Source organism: Cydia fagiglandana, chromosome 4, assembly GCF_963556715.1.
Source record: "Cydia fagiglandana chromosome 4, ilCydFagi1.1, whole genome shotgun sequence".
Taxonomy (NCBI): Eukaryota; Metazoa; Arthropoda; class Insecta; order Lepidoptera; family Tortricidae; genus Cydia; species Cydia fagiglandana.
Window position 1 is genome coordinate 9,400,854 of NC_085935.1, and position 27,248 is coordinate 9,428,101.

Below are 27,248 nucleotides of genomic sequence, written 5' to 3' on the forward strand. Positions count from 1 at the left end.
GTTTTTAGGGCGTAGCAAAAATTTAAATAACCCTAACCTATATACCTATCTCTGGGAACAGTTCGTTTTTTGGGCGTAGCAAAAAAAAAATAACCCTAACCGACATATCTCTTGGAGTACTTTTGACTGATAGTAACAGTCATAATTACTATTAACCAATGGTTTTCAGGTAAAACTACTTTTGACCAACATGCTCAGTCAAAAGCAGTTTTGCCTGTTTTTGTCGGTTAAAAGTTCTTTTGACCAGTTCACACTTTTGACTGCGACATATATACTCGTAACAACAAAATGAGCTGTAATCTTCGTAAACTGTTGAGCCGACGTTAATAGTTTTAATTGTAGTACTTGACGCGTAATCTGAGCATTTTTTATGTTATTATTATTCAGGGTGTCGAGCTCTATTGATCCTAATAAGAAAAAATATTGTATAACCCCTGTGCATTATAAAAATAAAATGCCGTACGTAATTATATCATTAATGAAAAGATCAGCTTTAATGAAAACGGATAAAAGTATTTATAAAATACTGATTGTTATTATCTTAACAAAAGTATCAAAATAGCAAGTTAAAAAGTCACGCCTAATTTTTATTCAATGCTTAATAAGGCCAGTTAGCAAAATAGCTTCGAGGTAAAATATAAAATAAATAGCTGATAAAGTACTTTCTACTTTTGTTCAAGAATAAAGCACCTACAGTCGAACTGAGCTTGTCCTCCTTTTTAAAATTGGTTAAAAAAGGGTTTTTTTTAAAATAGCTTCATAGCTTACAATACTGACGTGCTACTTTAGTTAATGTGAAAAAAGTAAAACCTCGACTCGATATTAACTATTGATACAATACACTCCTGTTTTTAGGCAGTCGTGTAACAAAAGTAACCTATAACACACTCATAAACACAAAAAGGATACTCATGTTCTATTCGACTCTTTCCGCTTTAATAGAATTTTAATTTCAATTTCACACACAACGGCACACGTGGATTACCCCACCGCTTTCGAGTAGAATCGAGTGATTTTTTCGATCGAGTCGACAACTCTAGCGGAGAGATTTTGATGCGCCGTTATTACACAGTCCGTTTGAATCGTATTGTGTGCGAGTGTTTCGAAACAAAAATCTGAAAATTTTGTATGAATTATTACTCTACGGGACTGCAGTTTTGCATTTTTAGCTATAGTTTTGCATTCGAAAATCGTGGCAGCCGCTCAATGTTTTCTAAATCCAAAACAGTTTGCATGTTTTATAAAAGTTAACGTGAAAATAGCATCATGCAAAGGCTGCATTGTAACGTAATAATAACTAGCGTATTTCTATGGAAATTAGGCTGCCTTGCTGTTTATCGCATGGTGGTATTTTGTTAATACCTTGACGTCCGACGTTGCCGACTCGTCAACTGTCACCGCCGCCGATATCCTCGCCGGTGACGGAAGCCGCTCCGATAACGAGACGGCACATGTTACGTCGAGCTCTCTACATCTACACGCGGATAACAGCTTTGCGCTCACCTGTGGATAAATGAGCTCAGCTTGGTTCATATTTCATGGCCCGTTGTGGCCAGCGCATCCAATTAACTTCAGTTGTCTGCCGCACGGCTGGTAATGCAGTGAAATATCGAAGGCTTGATGAGTGCCGCGCGTGTCTCTATGACCTACATGCTTGTATACTCGCAGTAGGAGATCGCCATGTTAAGGGATGAAACGTCGTCGTAATTAAAATTGTGCAATTAATTGCAACGGTAAACGGCCGTACTAGCGTTTTAACATCTCGTTTATACTTGCCGGGCGTGCGACACAAAGGCTAGTTACGTGTAATTGTGCACCAATAAAATACTTTTAACTGTGTTTGCAATGCGTGCTTTAAGCTTTTATATGTTTTCAAGCATAGTTAAAAAAATAGTAAGAATAGGAACTCATTTTTTGCATATTTTAATGACTTGTGAATTTGACTACGAAAGCGAACATATTAATCAAGTGCATGTACCGAATTAGGAGTAGTTAAATTTCGTATTATGGCTTGATGGTAAGCAATTACTGGCACTAATAGACACCCGCAACACCAGAGGGGTTGTAATTGCGTTACTGGCCTTTAGGATGGGATAGGGTTCGGGAAGTTTATACACAGGTTCGAGACAGGAAGTTTCTTATCATAATTTGTAAACAAATGCAATATGAATACAATATTCTAAGTTTTCAATAAATTAATAATGTTTCCGTATAAAACTCTTAAAGAGGCAGAGGTAAAACCGGGCAAGTGCGAGTCGGACTCGCGCACGAAGGGTTCCGTACCATAATGCAAAAAAAAACAAAAAAAGCAAAAAAAAACGGTCACCCATCCAAGTACTGACCACTCCCGACGTTGCTTAACTTTGGTCAAAAATCACGTTTGTTGTATGGGAGCCCCATTTAAATCTTTATTTTATTCTGTTTTTAGTATTTGTTGTTATAGCGGCAACAGAAATACATCATCTGTGAAAATTTCAACTGTCTAGGTATCACGGTTCGTGAGATACAGCCTGGTGACAGACGGACGGACGGACGGACGGACAGCGAAGTCTTAGTAATAGGGTCCCGTTTTACCCTTTGGGTACGGAACCCTAAAAACGTTCAATGTTAGGACTATTCAGGGTGTCACTGATGTCTAAGAGGTAATACAAAGTCCCCCGCCGCGTCTGTCTGTTCGTGTGTTTGTATGTTTGTTGCGATAAACTCAAAAACTACTGAACGGATTTCCATGCGGTTTTCATTTATCAATAGGGTGATTGTTGAATAAGGTTAAAATTTATAATTTGCCAACCTGTGCGAAGCCGGGGCGGGTCGCTATTCTAGAAATAAACATAAACAAAGTATTTAACGTAACTTAGAATTGTCAATCGAGATATGAAAATATCTCTAAGCGGCTTTTCTCTGAACATTTTTTCTGAGAAAAAGCAAGGCGTTTTTGTAATTTACAGCTCTACAAATTATTAAACAGATGGTCTTAATTAAAACAAAGTCCCGTTTCAAGCACTGTTTATGCGTCGCGAGCTCGGAGATATCTCAACGGCGCCGTACCTATATTGGACTATTCGTTTGGACTTATCTTCTTTAATCACTCACCTAGATAATGCTTGAGGAAATATTACCAGGAGTTATAATAAATATCTAGTTTTTTGTTAGAATAATTTGCGTCTACTTTTATTTATTCTCAATGGCTACTTTCTCTCAACAACTGTTAAAGATTAGGTTTACAGCCCCATAAATAAAATGGGCCCGATTCGGATTTTGAAATAGACATCTATTAGATATCTTTTAGACATCACTAAGATACGATAACGATATGTTTAATTAAGACTTAACCTGTCAAATTTGACATTTGCGCGATTCTGGAGATACTCTTGAACGATTTCCACAGGATATGACTTAGAGATTCAATTCACATCTAATAGATATCTTACTCTATCTAACGTAAAAGTGACATTGGTTGCCCGAATTGCGCTGCGAAAAAGAACTAGTTGATATCTAAACTATAACGTATCTAGAATGGATGTAATACGTGTCGTCTCTTGTGAATATCTTGAAGTTCGAATACGGCAGTCTGCTATATACCGTAATCTAATCAGTCACTAAGTGTGTATTTTACTTGACGGTTCCTTTTCATAAATTCTTAGTATTCTTCGAAAAGTAAATTTAAAAAACGGCCTATTGCGAGTCGGACTCGCCCATGAAGGGTTCCGTAGCAGCAAGTAACATAATAAAATTGCGGTTTACGATTTATGACGTATTAAAAAAAATCTACTTACTAGATCTCGTTCAAACCGATTTTTGTATATTATAATTTATTGTACATTACATATTTTTTTTTAGTTTTATCATTCTCTTATTTTAGAAGTTACAGGGGGGGGGACACATTTTACCACTTTGGAAGTGTCTCTCGCGCAAACTACTCAGTTTAGAAAAAAATTATATTAGAAACCTCAATATCATTTTTACAGACCTATCCATAGGTACACGTATGGGTTTGATGAAAAAAAAAATGTTGAGTTTCAGTTCTAAGTATGGAGAACCCCCGAAAATTTACTGTTTTTTTATATTTTTGTGTGAAAATCTTAATGCGGGTCACAGAATCCATCTACTTACCAAGTTTCAACAGTATAGTTCTTATAGTTTCGGAAAAAAGTGGCTGTGACATAAGGACGAACAGACAGACATGACGAATCCATAAGGGTTCCGTTTTTTGCCATTTGGCTACTGAACCCTAAAATGCCTTTAAATACTTAGCACTGGACCTTTTTTGTACTGTGATCCACAGTCGAAAACATCTATCATAATGTCCAACTGCTTTGGACAGGCGCAAAAGACTTAGGATAGTCTCCATACGTTTTTTTAGCATTAGAAAAAAGGTAAACAATCTTGATGTCTCTTTTAATTGAAAAACACATTTTAAATAAGTTACGGCAAATATGTAACGCATTGGTTTCTTACAATATTTTCCTTTGTAGAAAAGCTCTGGTAATAACAACGTTTTTAACGTCAATTTCGTTAAATTCATGTAAATTGTATACAATAGATTATTAAAGACGTAGATGGTGGAAACCTGCACATGAAAATGTAAATTCTACTTGTATGGTTTACACGAATACAATATTGCATTTCACGTACCGTAAAACGGGGTGAGTAGGTTTCGCGGGGAGAGGTGGGTTATGAATGGGGAGAGAAGGTTTGAGAGGGGGGTGAGAAGGGATTTTAAGGCTACTGCTATAAAAATAATGTATTCCAATTTAAAATGGACCTATAGTAATACGCATAATAAAAAAAAAATCGATCCAACAATCTGCCAAAATCACCTTTGTCTGAAAACCTCTCTCACCCCAAATACGAGGCACTACGGGGTGAGGTGGGTTTTCCTCTTTATCGTCAAAGCTATGAAATGGAACTACCAAAAATAAAATAAAAACTAAAATACAAACTCCGGAACACTTATTATATACCTACACCATTCAGTTTTCATATGTAAAAATAAAATGTTATCGAGGTTTGAAGTTCAGTTTTGACCCTACTCACCCCATTTTACGGTACTAACATAATTATCTAAAATGTAATTGCTTCTGTGTATTTATGTGCGCTTGCTCTAAGCCGTATAGTCAGGTGTTTGTGTGACCGATATTTAGAGACAATTCGAATTAAACTGTCATAACATAATATTATTGGCATCTTATTCATAATATTGGCATCGAACTTCCGTTTCTAAATGCAGCGCTGCATCGTTTTATAGTTGGAAATAGTCCTTAAGATGTATCGAGTTGCATTGCCATCAATCCGTAAGTGAATCTCGGAACCGTCGCAGCTGCAACTGATATCACCTGACGATGTCGTTTGTCCCCGTCCGACTGGGATAATGGCGCGCTCATACTGCCAGCGGATTTGGGATTACTAACCTTTCCTATGGCAGTGTTAACTTATGTTAGTCAGGATGGTCATTTGTTGGGTTTTAGACATATTATAACAACTTCTTGTATGGGTAAAAGCTTTTAATGTAGTCGCTAATAGGAAACACACCTATACGCGATTCGTCGTCATGAAACTCATTAATGACTATATTAATCCTACGCACTAGAAGATACACAATAATGTTCGTTTTACAGTATGTAGTCAATTAAACGCCAGTCTGTACAGAGCACCTTATGTTTGTTATGTCAATGTCAATGAATAGGTGTATGGGAAACAGATCATGTGAAAACTCAAGTGCACTAGCAGGCTGAGTGCATATATTGACCACATGTTTTTCTTAATGATTTCGTTTTTTTTGCCGTAGATGTGTTCCCCAGTGCATTACAAACATGGTAGTGTATTTAACTTTCACGTGCATATCTGTATAACTGGGGCCTTATAAAGGGTTAAATTATACAACGGGACTTAATCTCGTATTTAAGTTTTAAGATTTACCTCCGATTCAACCCAACAACTCAACTTCAACCTTCTTTCTTCTTTTTTTAATGTCAACTTTAGCCAGTCTTCTCAGAAACTACGAGGACAACGCCGTCCTCGAAACGTCGAAGGTAAATCTTAAAACTTAAATACGCGATTGAGTCCCATTATACAATTTAACAAAGTGTAAAAATGGTGAAAGATTAAGTTAGTGTTATTTTTTTGCTATTTAGTAACGAACAAAACAACAGACATTTTCATAATTTCTCCATGTAAGTACGTAATATTATCTTTTTAGCATTGTTTGATTTACGGCTACCAACTATTCTATTCTAAAGTTTTTATATTTTGTTCAATGTTTGCTACACATCAACATCAAACATCGTGAGGAAACCGGACTAATCCCAATAAGGCCTAGTTTCCCCTCTGGGTTGGAAGGTCAGATGGCAGTCGCTTTCGTAAAAACTAGTGTCTACGTCAAATCATGGGATTAGTTGTCAAGCGGACCCCAGGCTCCCATGAGCCGTGGCAAATGCCGGGATAACGCCAGGAAGAAGAGTTCAATGTTTGCTACACATCAGATATATTTGGCGCTACTTGCCGTGAATAAGTTAGCCCATTGTAGTTACCTAAGCTTAGAGAACCGCAACCCAAGAGGCGGCGAGAACGAGCATGTCCGATCCACGCTGTAAAGTGCAGTCGTTAATTAATCTAACGACTTGACGCCATTAATGCCTACTAAATGGCTGAACGGTCGTTTGTTTGCAAACACCGGCGCAATGTGGGAATTCTAAGGCTCCGAATTTATGTCAAGTGTTTTACAGTTATGGATGTTAGAATGAAATTTAACTAGCGGTTATTATTTTGTTATTTTTATAGAGTTAATTAACCATTAAGTCTAAGTTTATAACGTTACCTCGAAAGGATGGGTGAAGATCGGGCAGCCAAAAGGGCCTACTTGGGTCGACCAATTGGGCACCGTCCTGTTGGTCGTCCTAAATACCGTTGGGCAGGTAGAGTGGAGGCAGATCTCCGTGAGCTCGACGTCGGCGAAAGCTGGCGGGATACCGCTCCTGACCGATCAAAGTGGCGTGCTCTTGTGTTGGAGGCCAAGACTCATTTTGGGTCACCGCGCCAACCAAGTAAGTAAGTAAGTTATAACATTACTCTCGCTTGTTACACGTTGAATATGGCGTCCCGGCAAATATTACATCATAGAGGACTGTTATATTTTTGATCTGAGCAAATTCTCAACAATTTACGGTAACGAACGATATCAGTCCAACAATAATGCTGTAACTTTGTATAAAAAGTATATCTGCGTATAAATAAAAAAATAGACAGATCTTCCTATAATTTTAATATACAGTTCTTGTTTTAGATATATTATTTAATTACACCAACGGGTCTACCGCGAAGCTGCGTAGTTACCTCGTAAATCGCGTATAGCAATTGATGAGCATTATTACTAATGATAGATGTTAACTTTTTTTCTAATATAAGAGAGTAGAGACTGCACGATCCCACAGTCAAACCGTGTAAACTGTTTTGTGGGACACTGTAATTGTATAAGATGTATATTTTTATGTTCATAAATAAATAATAAATAAATAAAAATATATTTCATTGCTTTTACCTTAAATTCCGACGTTTCAGCTTAGCTGCACCAGCTTTGGTCACGGAAACATACTTACATACTTTTTAGTGACATTGCCTCTAAAAAGTTGCATTCGTATTGTCTAAGTGCAACAAAATCGCAAGGTCCACGTGTTTACGTATTCAGAGAGTCCGACGCTTGATGATCCAAATCGAGCCAAGTCCTTTGTCTCGGCGAAAGCGGATTGGCTCCGTGCGGCATATGGCTCTCTATCAGACGTCGAGTGCTTTATTGGAGTGGCCCGCCGAATTTACACTCGGCGGTACAACTCGAAGCAAAATATACGTAGGCACACATATTTGAATTATTAACGATCAATATAGTTTAGGTTTGTTATCTCCTGTACAGGAAACTGTGTGCTAAATGTGGATAGATTTTTCTTTATTTAATCAGAAATGATATAGTTACCGCAAAACTGTGAATGAACAATATATGAGACGGAATTTCAGAGTAAATATCGTAACAGATGCAGCTTGAAGTTCTATCCGTGATGTAACAATTTAATGATTAATATTTTTGTTTATAGATACGATGATACTATTTTTAAGATTCTAATTCGATACCAAGCGGTTTTATTTCGAATTAATATTCTATGTATCATATTTCGTAAAAAAAACTTGCTTCTGGAATATAAAAAACTCTTACTTACAATCTAAGACTTCGAAATGTCGCACGAATAGAAACTTGCTTATTTATGTCCTGGGCTGCTTTGAGAGAAACTAATAGCAAAGTTAACGAGCTAACATATCAGGAGGCCAATATATTTTGTTTGCATAAAGGCTCCTGCAACCACAGAGTTCCGCAACTTTGCTACAGTATAAATATAAGAATCAGTATTTTAACCGTATACCAACACCGTAGTTTATACACCATGTTTATTATTTGAGTTAATTTGGGTACATTTCTACACGTTAAATAAGTTTGATTAGACAAACATAATTACATTTGTCATGGCAAGTTTTGATGTGTGGGAGGATATTTTTTTTTATCTGTCACGTTTGCGAACTCTACTTTAATGAGGTATAGGATAAAAATTCAATCTGATTGAAATTAGAATATGTTTGATTTCCAGTGTTTATCCCTGTATTCAACCCGTCAACGCTATTCACCAGTTACTTTACTGAGAAATCCGATGAATTTGTATGTAAATATTTTAACAGAAATAAGAGTAGAAAATATAAGAACACGATTTTTTTTATTGGGTTAATATTTTAAATAAAAAATTATACATAGTGAATAAAAGTTCTAACATAAACCTATAGGCAGGTAGCGGTGATGGGATAAAATGGTTAACTACGTACGTACTACGTATTACGTACATTGTCATTATATTTATACTATCGGCGCGATTCGGGAAATGAATTAGAGATTCAATAGATATGAAATAGTAAAGATATGTGGCGTTCCACGGCAAAAGATACGTTATGGTGGCTGGCGCTTACGCTATTAACTATTAACGCCGCTCCAATATTTACCCGGGGCAATGGTACCTTTTGTAGTGGAACGTAATTAATTTCCCGAATCGCGCCGTATGGATTTAATATACTACTCGCGTTATACGACTTATGTTGCGGGCCGGTAGCCGGGAGAGCGTAACGAAAACATTTTTCATAAAGCCTGTAGGTACACATACTTGATATGTAATTTATGGAGACAGCTCTACGGCCGCTGCTTCTTGAATGTTGATTAGATGAAGAAAAGTTCCAATCAAAAGACGAACCGCTTATTTTTCAGAACTTTTACGCAGGGTTTTTTTACCATGTTGCGACTACAATTTCTTTTCATATAGGTAAACATTCAAAACGGTACGCGGATTTAAAGCTTTGCCTAGTTGGACGAGTAAATTTATTGAACGTTTATTTTTATGATAATGAATAATTACGCATAGAAAGCTTGTTATCGAACCAGATTAAATGAAATTATTTATGCCATGCTTTAACTCAATTTGAATATTAATTTGTATGATATGTAAATAGCAAATAGTTAATACGTGTGTACACATGATATGTTAGTAACGCGTCAGTCCACTTGAGGGCTCTAGTGGGGATTAACCGGCCGCACACCCGAATAACTCGGAAGGCAAGATGTGTATTAACTCCTATTTAAACTATGTACATAATCGGTATTTGCATGACTAGTTAGCCTGAGCAAGTGAGCATGAGCATGTTAATCTAATTATTACTTATAGTTATTATAGTGATAAGGACCACATTGCAGCTTAAACAAACGAGACTGATCAGTTTAGAAGGATAATGAAGGCATAAGTTATTCTATTATAATTTAGTAAATCATTTTTTATAATTATTGAGTTGTAGACAATGATATAATGATAATACATTATCTACTTAAATGTATAACGAGCAGCAAAATAAAGCAACAAAAGTGAAATAAGATATAAGTATGTCAGGTATTGAAGCGATTAATGAAAATAAATAACTATAAATAAAAATATAATACTAAAAAGGGCACCATTAGATTGCGATTGATAATGCGGCCATTATAGTATGATTATTAGATTTATTTGTGTACGTAGATAAGCGTAGGACGTCCACCCACAAGATGGACAGACGACCTTGTTAAGGTCGCCGGAAGACGCTGGATGCGGGTCGCTTCCAACCGGCATGTATGGAGGTCCAAGGGGGAGGCCTATGATTATTTAGCAGTGGACGTCTTATGCCTGAGAATGGTGATGATGATGACGTAGATAAAAAGGTCCTTAACAAACATAGTTACTTAATTTCAATGTATTTATTTAAAAGTGTGGAAAACACGAGGCAGTGCACGCTGCACGGGGATCAGCTTTTCCATTACAAAATCAGTCTAAACGGATAAGCACACGTGTGAATCCAGATTAACGTTCGTAAAAGTGGGCATTAGTGATCAAAAGGACCGCATTCACGAAACTATGTTGCTGATGAATACAACCAATTAAGAGACGGCGCGGGTGACGCACTCCACAAAAATTAGCTACCGCCGACGTGATCCGAATCCTAACTACGCAAACATAATTAAACAGAGTTATTTACTAAGCTGAGTTGGGTTCCGTGATGTTAAAAAAGTTGGACAACCCTTTGACAGTTCCGCTGAGCAGCGCAAGAAAAAAGTGATTGACTGCCTACAGTGGGACCAATGTCAATTCATAGCTTATTTATAACTTTATACCGGGTGTGGCCTGTAACACGAGCAAATAATTAAAACATAAATTACTCCTCAAACGGTGACACTTTTGTTCAACAACTTTTAATAATTATTAATTAATTAGACTCCCTATTTTTCATACAAAATAAATATTATCTTCAATGGACGCCATCGCCACGCCATATCATTGTGATTGACGTTGCTTGTCACGCCTTAAACATAAGAAAATTCGCAATATATTGCGTCTTAGAATAAACTTTAAAGTGTATTAAAAATCAAACCACAAGTTATTTTTAAAAGTCGCTGAACAAATGTTGGTCAGAATGAGGAGTACAGCCTACAGTTAAATTTATTGCTCATGTTACAGGCCACACCCGGTATTAGAAAAAACATGTTAAATTTTGTATCGAAACTAACTTTGTTATAAGCATACAAATGAAGTATTTAAGGTACCTTTAATAATTAGTAAGTTTAACTTTAATAACACTTTTAGTAAATTTTAATTAAAAATTAGACAAATAGCATCAAAAGGGCCAACAAAATTGTGTATGGTAAACTCTGTAAACGGGTATGGAAAAGTCAAACAAACATCGTGAACATTGTTTGAGTTATCGTATACATCGGCAACAAATAAGCCACTCGGTTATTCCGAACCATTTCAGAAGTCCTAATCCAAACAAGTGTTTTCAATCTTATATTCCGACAAAGACCGGCCGGATCAAGGTGAAAAGAATCAAAAGGCGCATTGTGATCTGAAGGGATTTTTAAATAAATGTTTAGTGATTCTGGCTTAACTCCATTCAGTTGATGTCGCCCGAGTAGGTAATGTTAATTAGTTACTTTTGTTTGGAGTTTCTGAAGCGCGCGGTTGTTTTAAATTAGGTAATCTAATTACACTACGTTTTACGCGGTAAACTCAGCGGTAAGCACATTGTCATTTTTGCTACTTACATTCCGTTAATCGTATGCGTTCCACGCTGCGCTTATCGCATAAAACTACCACGCGCTTAAGAAAAGCGTCTATCTGCTCAAAATTATATTTAGTAACCACAAAAATTATATTCCATGTAAAAAGTTTTATTTCCTATGTATTAAACAAACCAATACAAATTCTGATTCATTATTTAATTACGCTCAGTTTTATTAAAAAAATAAAAGCAATTAAAGAAACGGCACTGATATTTTTTTGTAGATAATTGATACTATTGCAAATAAACTTATGATGATAAACTTCCGGTCATTAGTTCATTATAAGCCGCAGTTAGAGCGGGCGATGCAAACCATATTTTGTAGGAGTTTAATTGTAACGGCGAACAAGTCGCGGTCGTTGCCGGAACCAACATAGTTCTAATACAGGTAACTCGCGACACACGGCCGAGTACTGCTGCGAGCAAATCAAACTGCTGTACCGGCGAATACCTTTTAGTTCGTGACGTATTTAAATTCTTAAACCAATTAAAATACGTCACGAACTAAAAGGTATTCGCGGGTACCGCAGTTTGACTTTTTTACTACTAACTTACTCCGTTGGCTCAGCGACCCAAAATGAGACTTGGGGCCCGATTCGGATTTTGAAATAGACATCTATTAGACATCTTTTAGACATCACCAAGATACGTTAACGATAAGTTTAAGATCTAACCTGTCAAATTTGACATTTACGCGATTCTGGAGATACGCTTGAACGATTTCCACAGGATATGACTTAGAGATCCAATTCACATCTAATAGATATCTTACTCTGTCTAATGTAAAAGTGACGACATTAGTTGCCCGAATTGCGCTGCAAAAGAGAACTAGTTGATATCTAAACTATAACGTATCTAGAATGGATCTAGTACGTGTCGTCTCTTGTGAATATCTTGAAGTTCGAATACGGTAGTTAGTCTCCGACACAAGACATCGCAACTTTTCTCGGTCCTTTGCGACCTCTCGCCATTGTTGACTTGGAGTTCGCGCAGATCCGCCTCCACCAGGTTGCACCAGCGATATCTGGGGCGTCCTACAGGACGTCCTCTTACTGGGCGGCTCAGGTATGCTCTTTTCACGTTCCGATCTTCATCCATTCGGTGGACCAACCAACGGAGTCTGTTAGCTTTTGTCTCTCCCGTGATGTTAGGTTCAGCCACCATGATTTTTGCTCCTATTATTTTTTGCAGTAGGTATTGTAGGTGTTTTTATTTTTGTTAAAAAAATGCCAAGAGGTGTGCCTCTTGCCTTAAGAATAGATGTTATCTGAGTTAGGTAAGAAGTCGCTTTTTTTTGTTTTTAAAATATTCTGTATAGCTGAGGGCGCCTCCTTTTACTGAAAGGTTTGGTTTTCACTTTTGGGCCACACAATTAATGAAATTGTGTGTCGACCGCGGCACTCTTGTAGCTCGAGCTTAATGTCGGGGCGGAATCTCACAGGTATCTATGCAGTACATTCCGTTGTATAGTTTGGGAAGTTATTCACAACATTGAATTAAACTTTAGGATTTAGCATATTGTGAGTCTAACTGTCTAATGTACTTTTTGCAACAAAATAACATTAAAATGAATTGATTTCAAGGTATAATACACATTGTATAATAGATCTAAAGTTGAATTATTTTTATTTACGTACAGTGTGCTGCACAATTGCATTAAAACATTATAAATTGAATTATAGATTATTATTATGGAGTTAAGTGGCCGATACCTACACATAGCTGAAAGAATTCGCTATATTTTTTTAAATAAGTAGACAGTTAAAATAGATAATTAAGTATGAAAATATATTTTAACTGATTTTACAGTGAAGTACCAAATTTAGATAATCCATGATAGGACTAATTATAGATAGGTATTTAATTCATCTTTATGAGCCTCTGTGTAATGTTTTCGTAGCTGCTACAGTGGAATAGCAGAGCGTAGCGTAGCACGCACGGCTGACACGGCCGGCGTAGCACTGTAGTTATTTGCATCTGCCATCATCATGCGCTACGCGTTCATTCTACGAAAGGTTCGTCTTACACGACCTACGTTCCTATACAAAATTTCGTGGGCTTGCCCACGGTTTGTATTAAAACGTGTGCCGTGGACGTAGCGTGCACAGCAGTGGGGCGCCAGCCTGCTATTTCATATTTGGGTCACACAGATAAAAAAAAAACGTTACAACCCCCATTGACAACAACGTGTGTCCGTTTATAAAATGGTTTTATTACAATGTGTTCTTTTATAATTTAGACGTAATAGTCCATGGCCCCGACGGAAGACCAGCGCTAGCCTTTAGGCTAGCACCTGCTGAGTCGGGACCATTTCGTGACCGTGGTAGTATTACCTGTTGTTTTATCTATTAAGTTTTGTCACGAATAAAAACATTCTATTCTATTCTATTCTATTCTACATATGTTAATATAAATGTTAATAAAAAGAGTACCTTGTACCTACCCCTTTATGCGGACAAAAGTGTGTCTACACCCTTTTATCCTCATAAAGGGACAGGTAACATTGAAGTTTCTAAACTTGAATCACAAAATCGCATTACTAGCTTTCCCATTATTCGCTTACGCTATTATTGACGCCGCTCCAATATTACTGCGGCTGCCATAAGGTACCTTTTGCCGTGGAACGTCACATATCTTTACTATTTCATATCTAGTGAATCTTTCATACATTTCCCGAATCGCGCCAACAGCCAGGTATACTGATAAGAGCTGTTAAAAAGTAAAATTATGACTTAACTTATTTGTTTGAACGAGATTAACTACTACCTATTTCTTGTCATTTTGACGAATAACCCACAGTCAGTTCCACTAAATCTTCAGCAAAGTAACAATAACGGGAAGATAGCGGGGCGCATGAAGCTGGAAGCTACACTAATTAACAAGAAGATTAGTTATGGTTGCTAGCAACCTGGCCGAGCCTTAAAGGTTACAGTAGGCTGAGGTACAGTCAACTGTAAAAATATGGGTGAAACTTATTCAAAAATATGTCCCATAATTCTTAAATTCGCTGTCATAAGAGAATATACTGCCGTATTCGAACTTCAAGATATTCACAAGAGACGACACGTACTAGATCCATTCTAGATACGTTATAGTTTAGATATCAACTAGTTCTCTTTTGCAGAGCAATTCGGGCAACTAATGTCGTCACTTTTACATTAGATAGAGTAAGATATCTATTAGATGTGAATTGGATCTCTAAGTCATATCCTGTGGAAATCGTTCAAGAGTATCTCCAGAATCGCACAGGTGAGTTCCTAAACATCGTTATCGTATCTTGGTGATGTCTAAAAGATATCTACTAGATGTCTATTTCAAAATCCGAATGCCACGCCGTAGTTTTGAGATGATTTGTGCACCCATATTTTTACAGTTGACTATCCTGCCGCAACGTTGACGTGGGCGATGTCACTGTGAATCTCCATGATAAAATGTACAGGCCTAGAATGACACGCTTAATATCATTGAGGTGTGCGAAAGGGAAGCCATAGCGTATATGAACATTTCTTGAGCGCGAAAGAGATATCCAACAAGTTCAAAAACGACACTTTGGCTTTAATGTAGGTTAGCGGACTGGAAAATAAGAAAAGCTGTATTCAGGAGATACAGTGGGTGGTTAGTTCGTGAAATATATGTTACAAAGCAAATAATTTACGCAATAACATATAAGAATTTAGGTTTAAAGATCTTTATTTCTCATAATATTCACTAAATCGTTTCAGTGAAAATGAATTAGATATGCCAGTGTCAAATGTGTCGTTTCATCAAACATAAATGTCACTTTTGACACTCGGCTCGATTCGGGAAATGAATTAGATCTCTACTAGACCTCAACAAGTTACGATATGGATAATTTAAAGATATTTGTAAGATAGATATGTCAAATTTGACGTTTCCGCGATCCTGGAGGTCTCTTGAACGATTTCGACAAGTTATGACTTAGATATCCAAGTCACATCTAGTCGATATCTAATGTAAATCTAGTTGATCTCTATATCATCTCTAGATCTTGTGATTATCTCGTTTCCCGAATACGCGTGACTGACACTAATCCATATCGTTTCTAGATCTATTAATTGACGTATCTTATATAAAGTTGAATCGGGTAGTTTATCTTATACCTTTAAAGGAGGAATATCAGTGACCTCGGACACGGCTCGGAAACGATTTCGATGAAATTTGCTAACGGGTTTTCAGGGGCGAAAAATCGATCTAGCTAGGTCTTATCCAGAGATAAATGTGCGTTTTTCCATAGAAAACTCGGCCTCACATATATTTTTTACTTAAACTTAGGGTAACATTCCATTTCCAACGACAGCTGCACTACTGTCAATTTTACTATGGAAATTGACAATGACAGCGACGCGTTCAGTAGGTACCGGTAGTGCAGCTGCGGTTAGAAATGGAATGTTACCATTAGTCATGTTAGGGCCATTTGCACCAGTCACTAACCTGGGGTTAACGGGTTAAACCTGGAGTTACCATGGTTACCAGTACAATTTGACACTTGGTTAACGGTTTAGCCGCTTAACTCCGGGTTAGTGGGATGGTGCAAGTGGCCCTTAGAAACTTTATAGGTAACAGGTTGTATGGTAACTATCAACAACAAGTCTTGTTGTTGATAGTTACCATACAACATAGTTATAAATTGGATGCAATATACATACATTTTAAAATATAAATAGGTATTTCGTTTTAGCTTAATGCGACTCGGAACTGAGAGGGACGCCATTCAGAAATAAGTGTTGTTTAACTGTATTTAACTTCTTATCGCGTAATAAATAAACGAGTGCCTAGAATAAATAATTTCTGTAAAATTTAAACGTGATTTTATTATGATAAAATCACGTTTAAATTTTACAGAAATTATTTATATCACCCAGGTGCACAATTTTATTACACAAAACTGATTGCAATAATTGAATTACAGATCCAATAAATTCTACTGTCATAATCAAACACTAGTAATAACACAAACACAGCATGATTAACCTAGTCCATAAATGGAAACCATTTGCACCGGAGACCATTTTCAAAACTAATATTTGACCGGTATTGTTAGTGAATCGGACATCAACCACTAATTACGTTTGGTTGATTATTGTACAGAGGTAAAGGTTAATGTTCTAACGTATATTATTACTATATTATTGTACATTTACACATAATAATAAAGAAATGATTTAGTAGTGTATCAGGGCACCGCATCTAAGGCGGAGTCGGCACTCGTTAGTGGTTTTAGACGGCAGTCCTCCACTGGTTAGTCCGTCATCCCCCCTGGTTCCCCCGGACCAGTAAACGCAGGTCCCCCAGATTTGTCCCCTGCGGAAGGGTGCCGATAAGGCTGGCTACATTCCCACGCTGAATAGCTTTAACCTAGGAATGTGCCAGCCAATCAGCCATAGTTTCAATCAGCCTTTTTTAGGCTCTCAAAAATATTATGAGCGATATTATTAACTCCACGGTTTCTACTGCGAACGCCGCAAATATGTGGTTGTTTGTAAGACCAGCATATTTGCGGCATTTTAGGGTTTCAGCCGCTGTCGCTGCCCCGCCGGCTCTTAGAAATTGATGTGACGGCAAAATTTTGTCTTCCTTGATTACTACTGTATTATGTAATATGGTCATTGCACGTACATCATATCAAACAAAATATGTCCACTGCTGGGAACATGCGTCCTTTAGGGATTTCCACCACGACTGTCAAATGGGCTGCACTTACCCAATGGTTTTCGGCCAAAATTTTTAACATTTCCGTGGCCCACCTTTTTGGTAGTATTGCCGCATTGAGCCTGTTGTGTGGCACAAAAAAACTTAATTCAATCGGTCTACATTACAATAATTAAACTAATTATTTTGACGTGATAACGTCTTATGAACCGATGAACACCGGTAGGATGCACGAAAAAGTGTCACGTTGTGGACATATCTCCATGGTGACTTTGTGGACGGATCACCATGGTAACGTAACGTTTTCTTATGACGTTATGACGCAAAATTATCGTCCGTAAACCGACTTTACAGACACAAATGTTTTTTTTCTACAACCGTTAATCCTAATATAAGCCTTTATACGCTCTGGAAATTATCAGCCTGTGTTAATGCACTGAACCATGGTGTTTATCATTGGATGAAACAACTCATAATATCCCAGCGGATAAAATGATTCCCCATAATATTGCGCTAGATAATGGAGCAGCTGCTCACCTGGAAACATCCCAATATCCCGATATATTTTGCGGCGAACGTTAATATTTTCATCCCGGCTGCATCGCGGTCAGTGCATCCAATTAACGCAGGCGCGGTGGGGAATCGCGTCGCTTGTAAAAATACTCTGTTTGAGCACAAAATAACAAGCCTGTACAGAAGACCCGTTGCATGTAACAGGGGATAATGTTAAAAAAAGTTACTAGCTCGTCGTGTACGTGAGACCGAGGATACTACTTAATCCGCACTTAAGAATGAATAATAAATTAATAGATACAATAAACTTAAAAACATAATACATATTATTATAATATATACGTATTGGGACAATCTTTCACAAATCGCCTGCAAATATACAACTAGATGTTGCTCGAGACTTTGTTTGCGTGGATTTTTATATATGTAGGTTGATTTCTATGAACTTTGCGCAATTAAAAAAGCAGTCGAAAACACGTATGCCACAATGTCTTCATCAAAAGTTTCAATTACATACCTACCTCAATCGATCGAAAAAAATATTTACTCTCGATACAAAGTATCTAGGCCTAGACGAAATTAGCGGAAAGCCCAGCGGGTTTGTCTAAATAAATATATTTAATTGTGTCCTATTCAACCTTCTGTATTTAATATTTTGCGATTTTCCGAATGAGAACGTATCGCGGACCAAATGCCCTCGCCTCCGTACCGTAATCATGACAAAGCCTGACGCCGTTATGGAAAGATAGTGTTTAATTATGAATATTATGATTTAATCTGGTGGAATAAAATAGCGAGAGGCTTTAAAGGAAAACATTCGTTGTAGAAGAATAAGTTAGTCTAAATACGGTTAATAAGTCTCAGGTGTAACGTGTGCATTATTGGCTTTTTAAACCCATTAAAAGTCGTTAGTACGATAACTTTAGAATGCAATATCTCACGACTTTATTTGAAATTGGTTATAATCACATAATAGATTCAGAAAGGTCACCGTCAATCACACTTAATGCAGCCCGAACCGTAACGGCTACGTCAACACGATAAGTGGGCGTCCCTTCTATATCACAACAACAACAACAACACTATAATCCGAATCATTCCGATACAACCCTTTCTACGCAATTAAATTAATATACGGATTATTCTTGTTTCTTTATTCAAACAAACACAAGTATAAGTTTACACAAGTTTAAACATGTTTACACTTATCGAACTTTTATTTTATATATATATATATATTTTTTTATCCTATAAAAAAATTATAAATATATTTTTTTATTTTATAAATTATTATAAAAAATAATCATCTTCCTAGCTCTCGGTAACTTAATTCCAATCATTGGCTCAGACACTACATATAGTTATTACGAAAACAACTGCCACGCTCCGTTTACGTTACACGTCTAACCCATTCCTCTATTTAATAGTTATTTGTTTTACAACGGGGCAAAGTTGTTGTTTAACCGCTCGTGCTAATATTGATACCCGAGCAAGCGAAAGATTCCAAAATTGAACCACGAGCGTAGCGAGTGGCTCGGTAAATGGAATCTTGAGCGTTGCGAGGGTTTCAAAGCACGAGGGTTAAACAAAATTTGCCCCCGAGTGAAACACAACATTTTTCACCACACGAACCCGAAGCAAATTTTAAATGTAAAATATCAAACAAAATCAAACCTAATCAAATCCAAATGAATGTTATTAAATATTTGTCATCCTAAATCATCATTTAAAAGTCAATTCTACCAGTAAACATAGGAAACTAACTCAAAATTTGCATTTGATTACTTTGTCTCACATGTGAATAAAATGCAACTTTGCTATCAGTTTTCGAAGTGCAAAGTAAGCCTTTCCGAGCTGGTGTGGTGAAAATATCCCTTCGAAACAGAAATAGCACATCAAACAAAAAAGAACCGGAAAAGTGAAACGTTCAGTGCAGCCCAAACGGCAGGCAACAAGAACAATTAAAAACACCCAGAGCCATTTTTCAAGCATGGTCGTTCCATAACTCATGTAAATTCGTAATTGTCACGACAATACTCGACAATTTACGTTCGATTGGCGAGTACGGTGACGTCACGCGCGGTTCGTGCTTGTCATGCTCCTGAGTGATAGCTTTAATATAGTCGCGTTGATTATCCAGCCGGGCGGAAACGCCAAACGGTAATCTGGATTTAATACCAGGGCTCATCGCGCGTTGTCCTTGTGTGCGCCTAGCGCCCTCTGTCTGAGTTACGTCGAATTAGGGCCTCGTATGTTGATAGATTCGTCACAGTTTTCGTTATTCTAATGTTATCCCTTTATATGGTTGTAGTGAATTGCTTTGTATTTTATTATCACATTTATAAACAAATTAACATAATGTTTATTTTTAAGTAAATTGAAACAGTCATTAAGTACGGGGATATCTTATTATCTCGCTACATTTCTAAAGGTTAAGTAACTTATTGCAAAATACGGGGCCGATTTTTTATTTTAAGTGACGATTTTGAGACTCGTAAATCTGTGGAAAACGGCGAAGATATATTTTTGAAATACAAGCCATACCTACCTAGAAATTGGGAATCTAGTGGTATTGACCACTCGTTTTCAATTCTATTAGTAGATTTTAAATGCCTAGTAGTGGAGATATATTGAAGACGTTATTCGACTTAGAGTATTTAAAGTTCTTTTAGTTATAATATATAATATTGTCTATATAATAATGTTACCTACGCTTAAAGAAATAAATTGAAATGTGTTCAAAATGTGGAGATATATTGTACCTACGAAATCAAGCGCTTTTAGAAAACTTTGTATGACATTTTAGTCTCTATATTCGTATGCGGTCCAAAAATACACCTTTAAAATCGGTCGGGTTTTACCAGCCAACGGTGTATAGGACTAAATAAAACTTTATATTTACTATCGTCCTGTTACAACTAACTTTTTAATTGTGTTTATACACGAATAATTAAATTTGTATTTAAAACATATTAAATTCAAAATTAACAACACTTGCCTCAATTAATTACAGTTACACAACGATGTTTACAAGCAGCTCTTTCAGTAATTAATAAACAAGTTGTTTTCGTGACAGGTAATTTGTTCCACTTTAATACGGCCTAATTTATACACTTGTCCGGTTATTAAAGTAAATAAAGTCTCGCACATTTCATTTTTAACGTTACCTCGCAGGTCAATTATATCTCCATCGGCCTCAGTGTGTGGTCACCCTAACATGCCGCGCTGCCGAAATTTACCATATGAATCACATTTAAAAAGTGATTTAAATCCATTATCGGGCAGTGAAAACATTGTGTTGGACATAATAAAGCTAGGAACTGCATTCTAATGAATGATTTTAGTCCTCCTGTTGGATTACAACTTAATCCTCTTGAAAAAGGGCCAGCGGGCGCAGGGGAACTCTTCTGTAATGAAATTCTTACGTCATCATTGGACGAAAGAGAATGGGGCCGAGGTATTACCGACTCATCTAATTTGCTTTTTAAATTGAGATTATTTTTGTGGAATTAACCTAAGGGAATTAACGATGCCATGGCTTTTGCTTTCGTTCGTGCTACATAGGGTTCCTTAAGGGTTTGTAAATTACAAACGAAATACCTACGTTTATTGTACAGTCGCCATCAGATATATCGGAGCGGCCAAGGTGTTCACAAATATCTGAACACGCCCCTATTGTCAAGGCGTTAAAGTGCGTGTTAAGATATTTTTGAGCACCTCGGCCGCTCCGATATATCTGATGGCGACTGTAATACAAATTAGTGGAAATTTTTAAATATTTCTGAATTTCTTCTAACTTGAGAAATATGTTGCCCATAAAACATCATAGTTAAAGTTAGTGAGCTACATAGTTTGTCCGTAAAGCCGTCCAATCTTCAATCGGCTGGACATAAGGACAATGTTACATAATACTGTGGATTCTTAGCATTACCGACTTTGTTGCGCACAATGAAATTACTTGAAACCGTAAAAGGAACGCCTCGGCACTAGCTCTCTATAGTAAAAGCTTTAGAGGTCGAATAATAAAAAGAACAATATTACTGTAGTGGCTGGGGACGCACATTAATATACATTTAGCCATTACAAGGGAGCACATTTTCAACGCAAATTGAACCGGAGAATATTTTAACATATCGTTGCGATTTTATTCTTTCTCTCTTTTTTTATTTAATATATATTTACAATATTTACAAAGGTACTAGTTACATCAATTTTCGAAGACATAGTCCCCAAGACATGCATCTTTAGGAATTTCGTACATTAGACATTCTGATCTTCGATGTTTCTGTCTTTAGGAATTTCGTACTTAGGAAATTTGATTTTAGAAATTACGCTACATAACCTATAAAATATAAATCCGAAATAATTAGGGTGAGTTGTACATCAGTTAACCACCCTTTTTTCGAACAACCATACTAGAGCTAAATGGCCCGATTCTAACATTCTATCTTAAAGTTCGAAGCCGGCGAAAAGTATCGTTTTGATTTAAGTAAAAAAACTAACTTTATAAGCTAGTTCATCGTACCATAGAGACATAATTTAGTTTTTATATTTAAAACACATTAATAAATATTTCAATTTCTATTACTCTTGCTGCGAATGCAACGGTCCGCACGTCCTGAATGTAGATCGCATATACTAAGCTATGAATAACAAAGGGTGTCATTAGTGTTCGTGATATGCGGGAACGTGTTCTAGAAATAGAACAATAGAGATAAATCCACAGCACTGCGCATGAACCGTGAAAAAACCTATGAATGTATAGAAAAATAATCTTTTTTAAATCATAGGCGTATTAATAATAAATACCAAATTTGGATTTATTCAAATTGACCATTTTTAATATATGAAAAATCGGATGTTAGGGCATCATTTTAAAGTAAAACTACAACCTAGGGCTAAGATAGTCGGCTCTTTATCATTTTTCACCATGCCAGTCACGTTCTAACAAATATGTGAGTGAAAAGGTGATGCATGGCATGGTGGTGGCACAGGTGATAAAAATGTGACAATTATACAACTTCAGAGCCGTTATCTCATTTTTAAAATCGGTTATAATCTTATGATGCGGTCGATCGCGCTTATGAACTTAATGATTTGGATATATCGCGAAAGTTTAACGTTTCATGCTTACCTGGTACGCCGTAGCACCTGTATGGTCTACGAGATTATGTGGCAGCATTATCGTAGTACGCGCTACAGTTCTCTATAGTGGGGTCAAATAATTGTTTGATCTATTCGATCTTGTCAGATTAGTCCATGGGCTATTGACTAAGATTTCCGGTCGAATTTACTATCCAATCAAAAGAAATCTGTCATTTCTATCTGACATATTTTTGTGTCATATTTTTAGAGCTCGTAGACATTCCACACACAACACTAGCAACAACTCGGATGCTTTGCAACAATAGTTAGTAGATTAGGTATTAGATAAACGATACAATATAATTATTTTGTTAGGAAGCTTACATTAAAAGTCTTGCGACAAACGGACTTGGTCAGGTTTAAACCATTATCCTATCATTTACCATTCATTTATTTAATAAATGAAATAAAAAATGTATAAAAATTCTCTGCGAATTACAGCGGATCATTTTATGACCAACCAATATATTTCTTATAAGTACCTTTGTATTTTGGGTGGTTAAAATTTACCAATTGTGTACTCATATTTAATTACATATAAATATATGTATATACACACACACATATTTAATTGTGCACTGTTTATGGTAACTAAAAATAAACTTATGTTTTTACTAGTTATGTTAAGTTATGATAAGTCCTTATTTAAATAATTTGCCCAGTTTTAAGTTGATATTTTTAATGAAGCTAATCCTCGATATTTTTACGATGGACTTATAATACTGAATATACATTACGAGTTGATCACAGAAAATTATTATTTCACATTACTGAGAAATTTGCTACAAAATTTGCCAATATTAATTTCATAAATTTAATTCTCAAATATGAAATTAACTAACTCCCTTCATCTCTAAATCATGTTTAAATTCCCAGCTTTATTATCCGCAACTCGGTGATTAAATAAGATGGCATATTCGTATGGAGTTTGTGAGGAACGCTCATAAATCCAGAAATTAGCGAGATCCTCGCAGGAGTGTGTAAACATCAAAAGTTTGGAAGTGTCTTGTAACGTTCTTGCTACTTTTATCCTATATGAGTTCACTTTTAATTTTAGCTTATTACAAGCATTTATTTAGTTTCACCTGACCGTTGTCTGTCTGTCTGCGTGTAATCAAATCTTGCAAGTTAAATTTGATCCACTTCCCGGTTTCCGATTGAGCTGAAATTTTGCATGCATGTATAAATCGGATGACAATGCAATATTATGGTACCATCGAGCTGATCTGATAATGGAGACAGGAGATGGCCATGGGAACTCTGCGATGAAACAACGCAACCTAATTGTGTTAGGGATATTTAGAATTGTCTCGATGAGTATTAGTTGTCTGTCGTAAGAAAAGTACAGTCAGCGATAAAAGCTTGTACCAAAAATGAAATTTTTGCCAAAAACTTATCTTCTCTTATTGTTTTCGGGAGCCCTTGCGGATACACTTCGACCCATATGAATCTTTTATGCAATTACCCCCTAGAAAAGATCTGTCAGCTACTCAAGAGCTTTTCCCACCACTTCAATTCTATCTAGTATTAGCCTACCGCTAACGGAGAAGGGGTACCGGCACTGCTACGGAACGCATACCTACCTAATAATCGTGACTTTTAATAATCTGTTTGAGTTCGTATTTTACGGGTTTGTTTTTGGGCCTCTAAAATATTAACAGTGGCATAGCACGCCCTCGCACTTAGGGAGGGGGGGGGGGGGGGGGGCTCGCACAGCCAACCTTTTTCTTACATACCTTGGGAATGTGTTTTCACATTGAGAAGGGCCTCGCAGATGTGGTTTTTGCCCACAATGTCCACGGCTAGATTGGTTCACGCTACGCCACTGAATATGAGACAGCTGCTACATTTATAAGGCATTCTATATGTAATATACTTTGGCTTTTTTTTGCGTCCAATTATTTAGATAAGCACACACAGCCGTCTCGTTCACGCTCATGGTCATTGAGAGTGAGAGAAGAACCTGAACTCACTGCGCCTTAAGTCAAACTAAAAGTGTGACTATCTGTTCGATTCGAACTTTAAGATACGTCAATTAATAGATCTAGAAACGATATGGATTAGATGTGGTGTCGAAAGTGACATTTTTGTTTGAAGAAACGTCACATTGACACTGGCTGATTATCTCATCCATATCGTTTCTAGATCTATTAATTGACGTATCTTAAAGTTCGAATCGGGCCGTATTTGCTAGCAAGAGTGGCATTCGAACTAGATTACTATTTTAATAGATCGGTTTCACGTATTCGATATGTTAAGTCATAGTATGAATATTAAACGTTATGCAAAAACTTGAAATAATGAATAGAATAGGCAATCCATTTGCGCCTCGTACCAGACCAGCTATGAATCATGCAATTATACGCTTTCTGTCAACGCAATAAAGTCTCTGTTATGGAACAGCCAAATTGGTTGACCTGTACACGGTTTCCTTCTCTAACTCTACAAACTTACATGGCACATAAATGAAAGCTGAAATAGCCTTTCTGTCAACGTACGAAGAGCTTTGTCATACGCAGATAAGTTTGTGCCTCCATATTCGTGTACAAGTCTGTAGCCGTTGCCATGGCGACGGTAACGGCTTCGCGCGTCGACCCGCTGCGAAATCGGGTGACAAAGAAAGATAAACTTCAGATATTATTACAAGTTTCGTAATACATACCGTCCTTGCTCATATTATAGGATTGTTTCAGTTTGTTTATTCAGCTTTCATGGTTGAAGGGGTTCCCCAATTTCTCTGAAATATTGTAGATGGATCAGCTTGTTTTATGGAATTTATGCCTCGAATACTGACGACGATTTCGTGTCCAAAAGAAATAAAAACAGATGAGATATTATAATTAATCAACAAGAATATTAAACGTTCTTAAGGATAATTTGAGTAAACAAATTGCTATACACAAGCTATTTATACGTAGGTACCTAATATTAATGCGAAATAGAAGATTCGCTTGTGAAAAGCAATTTCATCATGTTTACTAGAATTTTAATCCTAGTTTGGACAGGGCAACAAGTATATTATTATGAATGGTAGTCGTTGCCTGTACAGTGCTTTGTCTCGCGACAAAAGCCGGGGTAGCGGCAGCGTGGGCCATATTGCCGCCACGGCTCATATTGCGTTATTTACCGGCCCGCAGAGGACAACTTTTTAATGGCACGATAACAGACCACCCGAGACCGGCGTTGCCGTTAAATCTGGAGCTCATAAATACGTTATGTAAACCCGCCCTAATAATTAGTTGCGGTTACGGCGTGTAGTTAAGCTTTATGGACCGGCCTCGAGAGCCAGCGAAAACTCCAAGAAAAATGTTCTTTAATTTGTCGGGCACTTCTAAACGATAATAAGGAAATGAATGAAATATTGTGTTAATTCGGACACTTGATTTTTCTACCCTTTTGATATTGCTGTTTTGATGCGATTGGATTTTTGTCAGAATCCGCTGAAACGTCATTGAATATGTACGTATAAGTAGTTCGGTTAACACCGAGATCTTCGTGTACGGTGCGTACCCACGGCTTTTATGACTATTGAAAAATTTTAAATTTCAAGTTCTACATAACTACTCTTTATTTAAGAACTTGACATCATTGACAAGTTGACAACGTTGAAATGGATAATACATTATTTACAGATTAAAAAGTACCTGTAGACTTTTAATATTTATGCACCTCATTATTCCTTAATAAAAGCCTTTGCTTTTCAAATTAATGCGTATAATTTTTGGTTGATTGCCTTAAAAATACTTTACCATTTTTTCATTCATACATTTTCATGCCATAAGCCAACATGAACACGCCTTTAATCAAAATTAACACAATAATAAAAAATACTGCGCTAGTACATACGTAGTCCAATCTAGAGAAAATTGAGCATACGAGATGAATCATTGATAAGGATCCCGCGTGGCGGCCTCCAAGAGGCGGCGACGCAGGGCGAGCGCGGGGGCGCCGCGGGGGGCGCCGGCCGGCCCACCATACAACCGACAATTACCTTATGCTCGTCGTGCTGCCACCCAAACTTGCCAACTCCTCTACAAGTTTCTTTAAACGTTCTTTCAACAGTTCACAAACTCCGGCGTTAGTTAGAAGCGTCTGGCGGAAGCGTTCTTAAGCGCGTGCTGTATGTTACAACGAGTACAGCGACGAAGCGAGATACGGAGTCATGCGGTCAGCCAAAAGGACACAAACCTACTGACAAGCTGGGTGTAGCGGGTGCCTAGCGGGGCGAGGGGGTGGGACGCGCCATTGGCTCGCCG

At 37.0% G+C, this 27,248-nt stretch overlaps 1 protein-coding gene across 2 annotated transcripts in view; it reads right to left on the bottom strand.

Annotated features, from left to right (window-relative positions):
- LOC134663649 (protein muscleblind) overlaps positions 1–27,248 on the bottom strand; it is a 402,754-nt gene that overhangs the window by 321,668 nt on the left and 53,838 nt on the right. Inside the window, exon 1 of one of the 2 annotated variants that reach the window (XM_063520082.1) lies at positions 26,984–27,193. The exons of the other annotated variant lie outside the window; for it this stretch is intronic. The gene's annotated coding sequence lies outside the window, so the exon portion shown is untranslated. Of the gene's footprint in view, positions 1–26,983; positions 27,194–27,248 lie in introns of those variants that run through there. 2 annotated transcript variants of the gene reach the window in all.